The sequence below is a fragment of the Oratosquilla oratoria genome, chromosome 31 (genome assembly GCF_046742065.1).
Source record: "Oratosquilla oratoria isolate Oo_2021 chromosome 31, ASM4674206v1, whole genome shotgun sequence".
Lineage (NCBI taxonomy): Eukaryota > Metazoa > Arthropoda > Malacostraca > Stomatopoda > Squillidae > Oratosquilla > Oratosquilla oratoria.
The window spans coordinates 9,101,663-9,114,140 of record NC_134807.1 but is presented as its reverse complement, the minus strand read 5'-3'; the positions used below and the strand labels follow the sequence as shown (position 1 = coordinate 9,114,140).

General features: G+C 39.5%; 1 protein-coding gene across 1 annotated transcript in view; it reads right to left on the bottom strand.

The window, feature by feature from the left end:
* Positions 1-11,673, bottom strand: part of LOC143041430 (uncharacterized) — a 74,972-nt gene extending 63,299 nt beyond the window's left edge. The window contains exon 1 of the mRNA XM_076213292.1: positions 11,569-11,673. The gene's annotated coding sequence lies outside the window, so the exon portion shown is untranslated. The remainder of the gene's footprint in view (positions 1-11,568) is intronic.
* Positions 11,674-12,478: the final 805 nt, after the last annotated feature.

The following is a 12,478-nucleotide window of genomic DNA, read 5'->3' as shown; positions in this document are numbered from 1 at the left end:
ATATATATATATATATATTATATATATATATATTATATATATATATATATATATACATATATACATATATGTGTGTAAGTAAACACGTCTTTTAACTTCCCATTGTAGGTTTGATTGAACATTCCTTCGTAATTTATATGTGTATATATATATATATATATATATTATATATATGTGTGTGTGTGTGTGTGTGTATGTATGTATGTGTATATACATATATTATATATATATATGTATATATTATAATATACAATATATATATATATATATATATATATATATATATATTCATTGTATATGTGTGTGTATGTGCGCGCACGCTCTGATTCCCTCCAAACTAACGACGGTGACAATGAACCCATCCCCGAACAATATCATGGATAAATAGCAGTTGCACTATGTATATGGACGTGGGACCCTCCGTCCATCTCAACACACCTCCCCTACTTAAAGAGAGGCCAAAGGGATAATCAGAAGTATTTTATTGTGTTATCTAGGTCTAAAAGCGCTCAGGGCTAGCCAGGAAGGACATCCAAATACATATGTATATCTTGCCCAGTTAGTTGGTTAAGTGAATTACTGTAAATGTTCATAATATTAGATAGATAGATAGACTTTATTTGGCAATAAATCAATGTACATGAAGTGCAAATAATGACAAGAACACATAGTTCGAATATATAAATGTAAATTGCCTAGGATAACACAAAAAGCATGAACGCTTATTTCCATTGTGGTCCTCATCAGGTTATTATTCTACATTAAGTCACACGGACAAACATACATAGGGGGTTGAGGAGATCAGAGACACTCATAATTACAAAGGATTACAAAGGCGGAGCATGCCGACAGGAGACCTTTTTATCCATATCTAGGTCGGATGCGAAAAAAAAATCATATTAATAATAAAATAATAAATAAAAACTATGATAATGTAAATAACAAATAAAATACATAAATAAATGCATAGGTATAGTTAAATGATAAACAAACAGGTAAATAGTAAATAATAAATTGACATATAACTAATAATAAATGAAAATCAGACAGACAAATGATAACAAAACAAAAACAAATAATATAAGATAAATTATAATCATTACAGCATCTTAGGTATTTATCTAAATGATTCTTAAAGCTTCGAACTGAACTACATTGCACTACCTGTGCAGGAAGTTTATTCCATTCATTAACTACACGGCAAAGTTGTTTCTACCTACTTCCAAATTGAATCTATTTCCGGACAGTTTGAGACCATTGTTTCTTGTCTGATTCTCATTCAATGTAAAAATTTAGTCACTTTTGATATTGCCAATTCCCTTCAGAATTTTAAAGACCTGTATCAAGTCACCTCTGAGTCTACGCTTTTTTTTTTTAGGGGAAACAGATTCATATGTTTTAGTCGATATTTGGAATCAGTTTTGTGGCTCGCCGTTGTACTTTTTCCAGTCTGTCAATGTCTTTAATGAGATTCGGTGACCATACGGAAACAGCATATTCCAAATGTGGACGAACTAACGGTTTATATAGCTTGTTAATGAGTGATGGACTTTTGAAATCAAAAGATCGCGCAATCAGTCCTAGAATCTTATTTGCTTTCTCAGAGGCTGAAATACACTGCTTGGATGATTTGAGGTCGTTACTGATAATTACGCCGAGATCTTTTTCACTATCCACTTTTGTTAACGAATTTCCAAATAACTTGTAATCGTACTCTTATTTTTACCTATGTGCATTACCTTGCATTTACTTGTGTTAAATTTCATTAGCCACTTTTCAGACCATTGCTGTAATTTATCTAAATCTTCTTGAATATCTAATTGGTTTGAGTGATCATTTGCCACTCCGCACAGTTTTGTATCATCAGCAAATTTGGAAACAGTATATTTTAGTCCATGGTCTATATCATTTATATATACTATGAATAGAAGTGGCCCAAGAACGGAACCCTGGGGAACTCCACTTGCAACACTTTTCCATCCAGAAGTTTTTCCATTTAAAACAACTCTCTGTTTTCGACCATTCAACCAATTACTAGTCCAACCTAATAGGCTACCACTTATCCCATGTTAAGCTAATTTAGTAAGTAGTCTTTCGTGTGGGACGGTATCAAAAGCTTTTGCAAAGTCTAGATATACTAAATCTATATTATTTCTTTTGTCATAATTCGAGATAACTGTGTTGTAGAATTCGAGTAAGTTAGTCACGCAAGAACGTTTCCGTCTGAAACCATGCTGGCTATCATTTATCAAACGGTTACTTTCTAAATGATGTTCGATAGCATCTCTGATGATAGTTTCCATTATTTTTCCTACGATTGAAGTCAAACTTATAGGCCTATAGTTATTTGGTTTCTTTTTGTCACCTTTTTTGAATATGGGAGTAACGTTAGCTAGCTTCCATTCTCTTGGGACATCTCCGGATATGATGGATTTCTTGAAAATAATTTCTAATGGAACAACAATCTCATTTTTCATTTCCTTTAAGATTCTTGGATGCCAACCATCAGGCCCTGGTGTTTTATTAACTTTGAGTTTGTCTATACACCTTTTAATTTTTTCTTTTGTTATATTTACCGTAGTAAGTTTACCCCAGACTTTTCACAGGTTTCAGTTTGGAATTCACCTTGAGGTGTTTCGTTTACGAATACCGAGCTAAAATAATTGTTTAAGATATTACACATTCCTTCATTTGAATATTCAAGTTGACCGTCAGCAGATAATAGTGGACCAATGTGATTCCTAACAACCTTTTTATCTCTAATGTAACTATAGAATTCTTTGGGATTCTCTTTGGATTTATCAGCGATGTTCATTTCATATTGTCGTTTTCTTTTTCTTATTGTCTTTTTTAAATCTCTCTGTATTGATACATAACTTTCATAGTCATTAGATGCACCCGAGCACTTATATTTCTTATAAGCCTGTCTCTTTTTAGCAATACTTTTTTCAGTTTCTTTGTCGAGCCACTTTGGGCGAGCCTGATTTGGGGAACGTCAGTCCTTAAAAGGAATGTAAGTTTGAATCATCTTAGTGAGCGTATTTTTAAATATTTCCCACATCTGTAATACCAGTCAGTACACATATGACACATAAACATTGTTATATTTTTGCTAATATTACTGAAATGTTTGTACACATAGGAACATTGAGTCCAAATATTTGAGCACCATCCAAAAGGAACATTGCATTAAGCAAAGGAACAACAAAATAATGTTAAACTGTAACAACTGTAATCTCAGTTGCATGCCACTGATTGTGGAAAAAAATTGAATCATAATAAAATCAGTGTAGTATGTTATGTGTACTAGCCTAGGGTTGTTATTTACATGAGAAACATTTCTCTGGTCCTTCGAAATCGAAAATACACGCTGGGATCAGGCGCGGATCCAGGAATGTTATGAGGGGGGGGGGGCGAACCGATTACCGATACTTGAGACACGACGATATTTTAACCCCAAGACTATGACGCCAATTGAAAAGCTGACACCTTCAAATTCTACAAGTAGATACAAACAGAAAAACCTACGCGACTGCCTTCACAATGGAATCGAATGTTTGACGAAAACGACATACCCCATCACATTCAAGTACTGACTGATTATGAACGTGTACCATACTCGGGGCGTTGGGGGGCACCCCCCCCCCCCAACGCCTGGCTGGGATTGAAGGGAACGTGCATGGTCCCAGCCGGCGTTCCAAATTTCCTGGACTTTGTTCCCAGCTGCAGCTATCCCTTTCTCACGGTCCTCAACCACCCCCTTCTTCCACTGTCCACGGATTTCTGGACAAGAAAGTAGGAATACAAATAGGAAATGGATGTATAAAATGGAAATAGAAAATAACTATAAATTGGATTTCGAAATGGAAAATAGAAAATAAAAACAAATTAGATATAGAAATGGAAAACGGAAATATAAAAGAAATGAGACCTCTGATCGAGATCCATAATTGGGAAGACGAGGAGAGATAAACTAAAGAACGAAGATGTAAGGAAAAGCATTGGCGTATGTTCCATGCTATGCAAAATAGATGTTGTCCTGTTAAGATGGAGGGAACATCCAGAAAGAATGTGAGAAGAAAGAATTGCAAGGGGATGCTGGGAGTTAGTGCTGGGCAAATACCGCTAATCTCAGTACCGGAATTACCGGTAAACAACAATGCCGTTACCGGAATTACCGGTAAAAGACTCGTGAGGTAGTAGTCGCCTTTATGACTTAAATCTTTAAACAAATTTCATCCTACTATGGTGTGTAGTCACAACCCCATTGCATATTCTGTATATTGAAATAAAGTAAAAATTTCGATAGCCAGTTCTATTTTGTTTACGATATTGTGTTTATGGAGATATCTGGCAACTCTTCCCACCAATCGGAAGCAAGCTACGATTCTAAACAGTAAACACATGATATTGAATTTTATAGATATCAGTACGTTATCAAAGTTAGAGGTAGAAGCATGCCGCCTATCCACAGTATCCAGCCTCCCAGTTTAACTGTCTCTCCTGAAAAATCAATGTTTTTGTCCTTTAATAAGCTATATGTCTGGTTCTATTTTACATATTATTTTGATTGTTATGTCATTGTAAAGGGAAAAAGCTGTAAACCGAAGGACTTCCGTTCATGTCCATCCTACAGTTTGCATAACTTCTTGTGGTGGACGGCGTAGGTCGACTTCTGTCTCCTGAGAACCTCCCCATCAGGGAGAAACAGATATTGTGAAGTGAACGTCGATGCCTCACTGTATAAAAGCTCAGCAGGAAGATAAAAGTTTAGTTGACCTTTCTGGGCGTCCACACAATAACACACTTGGCCCATCTCTCATCAGTCGTTCACGTAAACTTACTTTCCCCATTTCCACTTGTTCTCTTTTACCGCCTCCACAATATCTTTCACTCTAGTCTGCTCTCACCCAGCTTGCTCTCTTTCGGTCTCTCAGCGTTATTCCCATCACTGATCTCTCCATTCTCCTCTCTACATTATTTAGCTTTATCCCCATCACCTTCGCCAGTTCTCAAGTCTCTCATCCGTATAAAGAATCCTCTTTTTTTCTTTGAGATAATGATTGAGGGGTGAAAACACCCATGCTGACAAAATCAAGGACTCAACTACACACATACAAAATATATATTTTCTTTATAGTTCAGTGATTACTGTAAAATAATTATGTTCTTTTTTATAGAAGGGGGATAAAAGTCCAGTACGTGAAAGAAGGCCCTAGTGAATACACACACACACACACGTATGTGCGTGGGTGTCGAGGACACCAAATATTCTATTGCCTTGTCAGGATCTTTTGCCGTTTGGAGCGCTTTATGCTGAGTCTATGGTGGAACTGGAGGACTTGATTCTGATTGGCCAGTAAACGAAATGCCTTCGCAGTTTCTTCAAATGTGAACATCATTTTCATTTAGCAGCGATATGTCAAACCTTCTTGACTTCAACAGTGTTCCTCTTTTTTCTAAGTCTTTCTATTTAGTTTTCAGGAGATTTTTTGTTTTACCATTTTTGTCTTTTTCCCAGTCGAGACATCACTTAGCAGCGACATGTTTCATGACTTCAAGATTGTTCCTCTTTTTACCAAGTCTTTCCATTTACTTTTCAGGAGATTTTTTTCTTTTTACAATTTTTCTCCTTTTCCCGGGCGAAACATCATCTTATGTTGATTTATACACAAGAACTGGAGGATTTGGAGGGACTTCACTCCATGGTGACGACCACAACTTGCTGTAGATCGTTGCCTCCTTCCTTTTCTCTTTCCTTCTTGTCCTCTGTCTTCCTCCGTACGATGAGGAGACTATGAAAGTCGGGGATTGGCTCCGAGAGGACCTTCCTGTGGAAACGACTCGCACAGGGCTCACGGTCATTCCTGAAGAAGTGGACCGTGTGACTCCACGTCAGGATACCCAGGAGGCTTCCAGGTACGGCCGACACGACGAGGAGAACCGCCTGGGACCACACTCCTCCCTCGCCCCCCGTCATGGCGAGGTTGACCACCGTGGCGATGCAGCTGGCGCCGTACAAGAGGGTGGCGAACCAGAGCATGCCGAAGAACTGGGGGTAATTGCGGCACCCGACGCAAATGCCCAGTAGGTAACAGTGGTGGTCTTTCTCCTGAATACAGACTCGGCACTCTTCGCAGTGCCGGTCGCGGGGACCCTGCTGGTAGCGGCAGACAGGGCAGAACCCTCCCACGGGCTCGAGCTCTTTTTCTGCTCTCTCTGGATCGTATCTCCAGGGACCTCGGCCGGGGTTCCTCGCGATGCAGAAGCCGAGGAATCCGCTGGAGAGAACCAGGAGCTGAGCCAACAGAATCACGATTCCGGGGGAGGTCTCCATCCAGAAGTGGCCTTGTCCAACGATGAAGAGTCCGAACGTTGCTCCGAAGCCTGCGAAAAGGGCGATCCTGATGCGATGGTGGGACTTGCAGATCATCTTGATGTACTCTGGAGACCATTTCTGGAAGACAACCGTGGCCGAAAGCATCGACGGAAAACCGAAAGGTTGTTGGGCCGAGATGGCGAACTGAATAAGGCGCGACTAGGCCCCGTCCCACACCCATATACTTTTATCTCTCAACCGCACTTAAAAGTACTGCATTTAAGTATACATTACCCATTCTGTACATACACACACGTGTGTGTGTATATATATATATAATTTGTTTAGCTAAACGAAGACAGCATTTAAGGCTGATGTAGTGTATGAATTTCGATGTATTATAGTAGGCTAGGCCTATAGGCTTTACCTCTCCACGGTGTCTATGCTTCGATCCGTCATTGCAATGTGGCGGCCCGGCCTAGTGTTTTGCTGTTGGTAGAAAACTGTATGTGTATGTGTATATATGTGTATATATGTATATATATATATATATATATATATGTGTGTACATATATGTGTGTATACATATACATTTATCTTGAGGCTATCAACCAATAATGGGGTCAGAATCTACTGCGGTGGTGCGAGTTAGACCATAATCACTCACGACGTCTCTTTCCGAATTCTGCGCAGAATTCTCAGGCGATAATTTTTCGAAGTTCAAGTTGGGATGAGTTTGCATGTTTCGTTCACATATTTTGACAATAAATAATCAGATATAAATGAAATAAATGATAATAATAAACAAATAATAAAATAATAATAATAATAATAAAATAATCATTACAGCATCTTAGATAAATACCTAAGATGCTGTAATGATTATAATTTATCTTATATTATTTGTTTTTTTTGTTATCATTTGTCTGTCTGATTTTCATTTATTATTAGTTACATGTCAATTTATTATTATTTACTATTTACCTGTTTATTATTTAACTATACCTATGCATTTATTTATGTATTTTATTTGTTATTTACATTATTATAGTTTTTATTTATCATTTTATTATTATGATTTTTTTTCGCATCCGACCTAGATATAGATCAAAAGGTCTCCTGTCGGCATGCTCCGCCTTTGTAATCCTTTGTACATACATATACCAAGGCTTTTTCCCCCTTACAAGGGAGGTAGCCAAAAAGGGAAAGGCATAAAAACACTCTCACCCATTTCATCCCTACATACACTCCACACCCCTCCACCCTCCCTCTTATCTTCACCTCCTGGATGACGGGTCATCCCTGCACCTTGTCCACTGCCTTGGGTCAGAAGCAGTGTCGCAAGACACAGCACATGCACATCTTTGTAAACAGATAAAATAAAATAAACGCCCTACCAGACAGCAAGGACTAAATTTGATCAACTAACTTGTTTTATGCGCCCTAACCGAAAATTTTACGTACCTGAAAGACCACATTCAAATAGCGAAGCAATTTTTTCCATAAGAATTTTGATGTTGATAAGTTTCACTGACAATGCTTGCTGCATTTATTAATTTCATCATAAATGGTAAGCAACACTACAACTATTCCATTTGTATGCACTATGATGTACACATAAGTAGTTATAGCATTACTATTTGTCTATGACAAAATATTTAAAGTAACAAATGTTGATGACAACTTGCCAGATGCCAACAAAAACTAATAACACATTCATGAAAAACATGTCAACTTTCTATGGAGTTCGCTTATGCGTAGGCTCCAAATAATATTCACACACCACACTTTCAAACATAGGCTAACTTTAAAAAATGAAAATACAAACTTCATTTACCTGTAAGGTTGAAACGGACAATTCAAAATAGCCACAGTATTGGGTGGCCACGCTACCTGGTTGATGGTACCAGGAAGCAAAATCGACTCGGATTTTAATTTGAAACAGCTTAGGGCATTTTTCGGCTCACAGAAATATCCAGTATATATTGAAAACCGCCAATTCAGTCCATACAGTAGTGGTTCATGACCATGAGGTACAAAACCTTAATCCTGGGGGTACGAGACATGATGTATATTTACCATGAGAAAGTATAGTGTGCATTCATTGTATCCTACTAATTGACATTCTAATATGAAAAAAACCTTTGTTCGGTAATTGGATATATCTGATCATTTCTCAGCAAGATTTATATCACTAACCCTTTCCATGTTTGCGTTCTATTTATATTGAATGGGGGGTACGAGATTTTTTTTTCGAGATGATCAGTTAAGAACCACCGCTATACAGGCTCAAGTTCCAATAACAGTAGTTCACTAATTTCACTGATAACACCGTGCTTCATTCATTGAATCGTACTTTTCCAATTTCCATACTCAAATTGGTCACAATCCCTAATTCGTTGCTCTCGCTCACAGACACACTAAGATTTTTAACAAATGGCCACTTTTAACAACTGGTCACTGATTTACTCCGACCTACTAAATCGCAGTCTGTGTCTGACTGAACTTCTACAATACCAGTCGTTCAAGATTGTTCTCTGCCAATCAGCATATCTTGTGACTCAGAAGCCACGCCCCTAAGCCAACCTCCCCCGACCTCCTCAACAAGTACTTCAAATAAATACTTAAAAGAAGCAAAGTCATAGGTACTCAGAATGGACCCAAATTACTATATGACATAACAATACAGTGGCGGATCCAGGATAAGCATTTCGGGGGTTAACCTAAATTTTGTAAATAGAGATAACGCTTTTGGGGAGGGGGGCTAGTAGTGATTCCTTTATGTACTTAATTATTGCATATATTTATTGTATGCGTAACTCCCCAACATAAAAACTGCGTGTTTGCACTTAACCACAGGCTAACCTGAATTTTGTAAATAACGACCACTAACGTCTATACCATACTGGTGTTGTTTACATGGGCAAATGCGTTTTGGACCCGCCAATGGGGAATTAAATACATCCATAGGTATTTTGAGAGACGGGGATCAGTCCCATTAAATGATTTGCTGGGTGGTATGATGGCTCTCGGGTAATGGGCTGCATGAGCATAATGAATGGCACGTACACCGTCCTATTTTTTTTTCTAAATAATCTATTTTATACTATTTCGAATACAATAATCTGCTGACTGGATTTTGATTGTTCTGTGTAGCTTCTCCACGAGCTCTGGAAGTCGCTGTGAATTTGGCGAAGAGAGGCCAACATTAACTTCCTGGACGAAGATGACGCCTGGATGGTGACAGTGAGTTTGGCCCAGTTTGTGATCTCGCAGGCATTCCACGAGATAATGTGTATCTTCATCTGATTAGCAAACTTTAGACCTACGGTACCGTTAACCAAGTGATAAAGGGGTAGTGACGCGGACGGCCGTGGAGGCATGAGTGACGGTAATGATATGGTCGGCAGTGGCGATAGGGGAGACTCCTTGTGTGAGAATGGAATGATTGTCGAATCGAGCGGCAACGAAATCCATTTTCTCCGTGATTGTACAAATGGTGTTGACAAAGACCTGTAGCGATTTAACCAATGAGTTCAATGTCATCTCGCATATGGACTGCTTTTGAACCAAATTATCCAGGAGCGTGCTTTGTCGAGACCCGAGTAAAATGGCTGCCGATGCTTCGCGTAGCGCAGCTACTAGCGTGGAATCCGAGGTGGCAGAGGAGGGAGGGTGGGGTGCTGTGTTGTCACTGTGATATATACCAGTTCCTACAAATGATTTTTTTTTCCACAAAATTCCCAAAAGGAAATCTGGATTTCCACAAAAGGAAGGGATTATGGCATCGGTGGTGGGGTGTACCGTCGGGGTTGGTGGTGCAGATCGAGTCGTGCGTCTAACAAGTGCGTTGGTAGCTTGCTGCCGCTTCGTATAACCATGCCAGGCGTTGATCCGTGCCTGGTGGCACAGAACATTTCCAGCACGTGGTGTCCGGTGGGTGGGACTGGGGTTGTATTTAGGCCGATTCTGGGGCAGCAGCAGCTGGTGGGATGGGAGGGGGGGGGCACGGTGTGAGCCAGCGCAAGAGTTATGAGGCTCCTAGAACCTTGCACACCGTTCGGCTACGCAGTAATATCGTGAGATATGGCCGATGCCCCAGCACAACAAACATCACGGCCAGTGGAGGATGTAGTTGAAGGGGTCTGAGGAGGCTAAAGCCTTCCCAAACTTGTTCTTTCATTACCTCATTGCAGAAGTCGAGAAACCTGCTTCGTGTACAAGTACGTGGCAGAAAGCAGTAATACAGTCGTCTACGGCTGCTCATTCTTTATTTTGCGAATCTCACAGGGTGGCAGGCGTGGTATAAAGTTTAGTATACATTCGGTGGTGGTGGCTGTATAAGGCTAAGTCCAGGCGGTTGGCTATCGCTGTCATCTTCACCTCATCCAGGTTATATAGCTCTTGACGGTAGATGTGGAGCGTGACGTAACGCGCAGTCGCAGTCCTAAGGACAGTGAGCCACAGATTCCGTGGCTAGGTAGCCGTAGGTAATGTCTCTTCCTCACTCATCTCATTCAGTGGCGGATCCAGGCGGGTGAATACCCCCCAAAAAAATTGTTCTTTCAATACCTCACTGCAGAGGTCGAGTAACCTGTCTCGTGTACACCGGTATGTGTCAGAAAGCAGTAATACATTGGCAGGATTTCCCCCATTATTTAATATAACACTTCAGTGAGAATCATTGGAAGGATATTCAACACATTATTGAGAGTATTTTTTTTTTGAAAATGTAAGATTAAGTATTACTTTTGCCCAATATTTTGAAAGAAAACTAAATCAAGTGAACGATATACTTCAATTTATATTCAAAATCATAAAATGGTCGTATTCGTGCTACAGAGTACATCTGTATAAAAACGTCATCTATATTTACAAAATTCAATTTAGCTCCTCCCCCCAAAAAATCACCTACATTTACAAAATTCAGGTCTCCTCCTTTCCCATTTTTTTTTATCCTGGGTACGCCACTGATCTCATCCTCATCGCTCAAGTTCGCCCTCAATGGCTTCGAGGGAGGAAGGGCCATAATGGTACTGCACGCCTGAATGGTAGGCGGGTCAGGCTCAACGTGGTTGTGACGCAAAATCACTGTAGCACAAGTTACGTAACATCAGCATCAGTGCGCTTGCGCAAACGATGGTCACACCGACAGGGAATGCTTGCCCGGGAGTGATGAACTTTTCTAGCTCTACAGACTAAATCCAAATACCTCAGATTACCAAAAGTTGAGTGAGTAAGCACTGTACCTTTATGTTGTTCTCTGCGACTGTGGCTAGGTGTTTGGAGTGTAAATTTTGTAATATTTCCAGAAAACGGAAGAGCTCACTATAGTGGTTTGTTTTTGTTGGCCCTCTAGCGGCGATCGTCTGACCATAATAATTTAAAAAGAAAGGTTCTTGAGAGTTAAGAAATAATACCAGAAACTCATAGACATTCTGGAATTATAAAAAGGAGCCTCAACATTCATTCATGGAATAAGTGGCACAAATGTTTAGATACTGTGTGTGATGCGTTGTCAGGGCGATAGTAACCATTTAGGATTAGACAGAACTCGCCTTTAGAACAATTGATAATGTGTCACCCAATTTTCCTAGAGGATAGAGATCCTTACTGTGTAAAGGAAGCATCTTATTTAGCTGATTCATATGCACTTTTTAATAAGAGGCCGCTAAACGTAAAACAAATTGAGCTATGTCCTCCACATGCGCACGGCACTCCAACCAATGCAGTTTGAGAAATCAAGTGGTGATATACGAGAATTTAGAAATCGGCATAAATATGAACCAAAGTCTAATTAAACCCCTTACCCTTGATGCAGTTCTGTGAATCAAGTTTTTTTGTGCGCTTATTATTGTAGAATTGGTCATATTTCTGAATGTAGGAGGGAACCTCATTTCCTCACTCATTCACAACCAGTGCTCACTTGAAACAGTTCCCCGAGAATAATTAGCCTAAAGCCTGGAGCTAGACCCGTGCAGGCTAGTAAAACTGAAAATGCTGGTGAGACCAAACCTCCACATCCACAACCAAGATGGAGTCTTCAACTACCGTCCGTTTGTATGCTTTGCCGTCCCTTTCAGGACTTGATCCTCATTTTGAACCATTTATCATATAGGGAACAATATATCTAATGATTTCATTGAAGAGTCAATACCC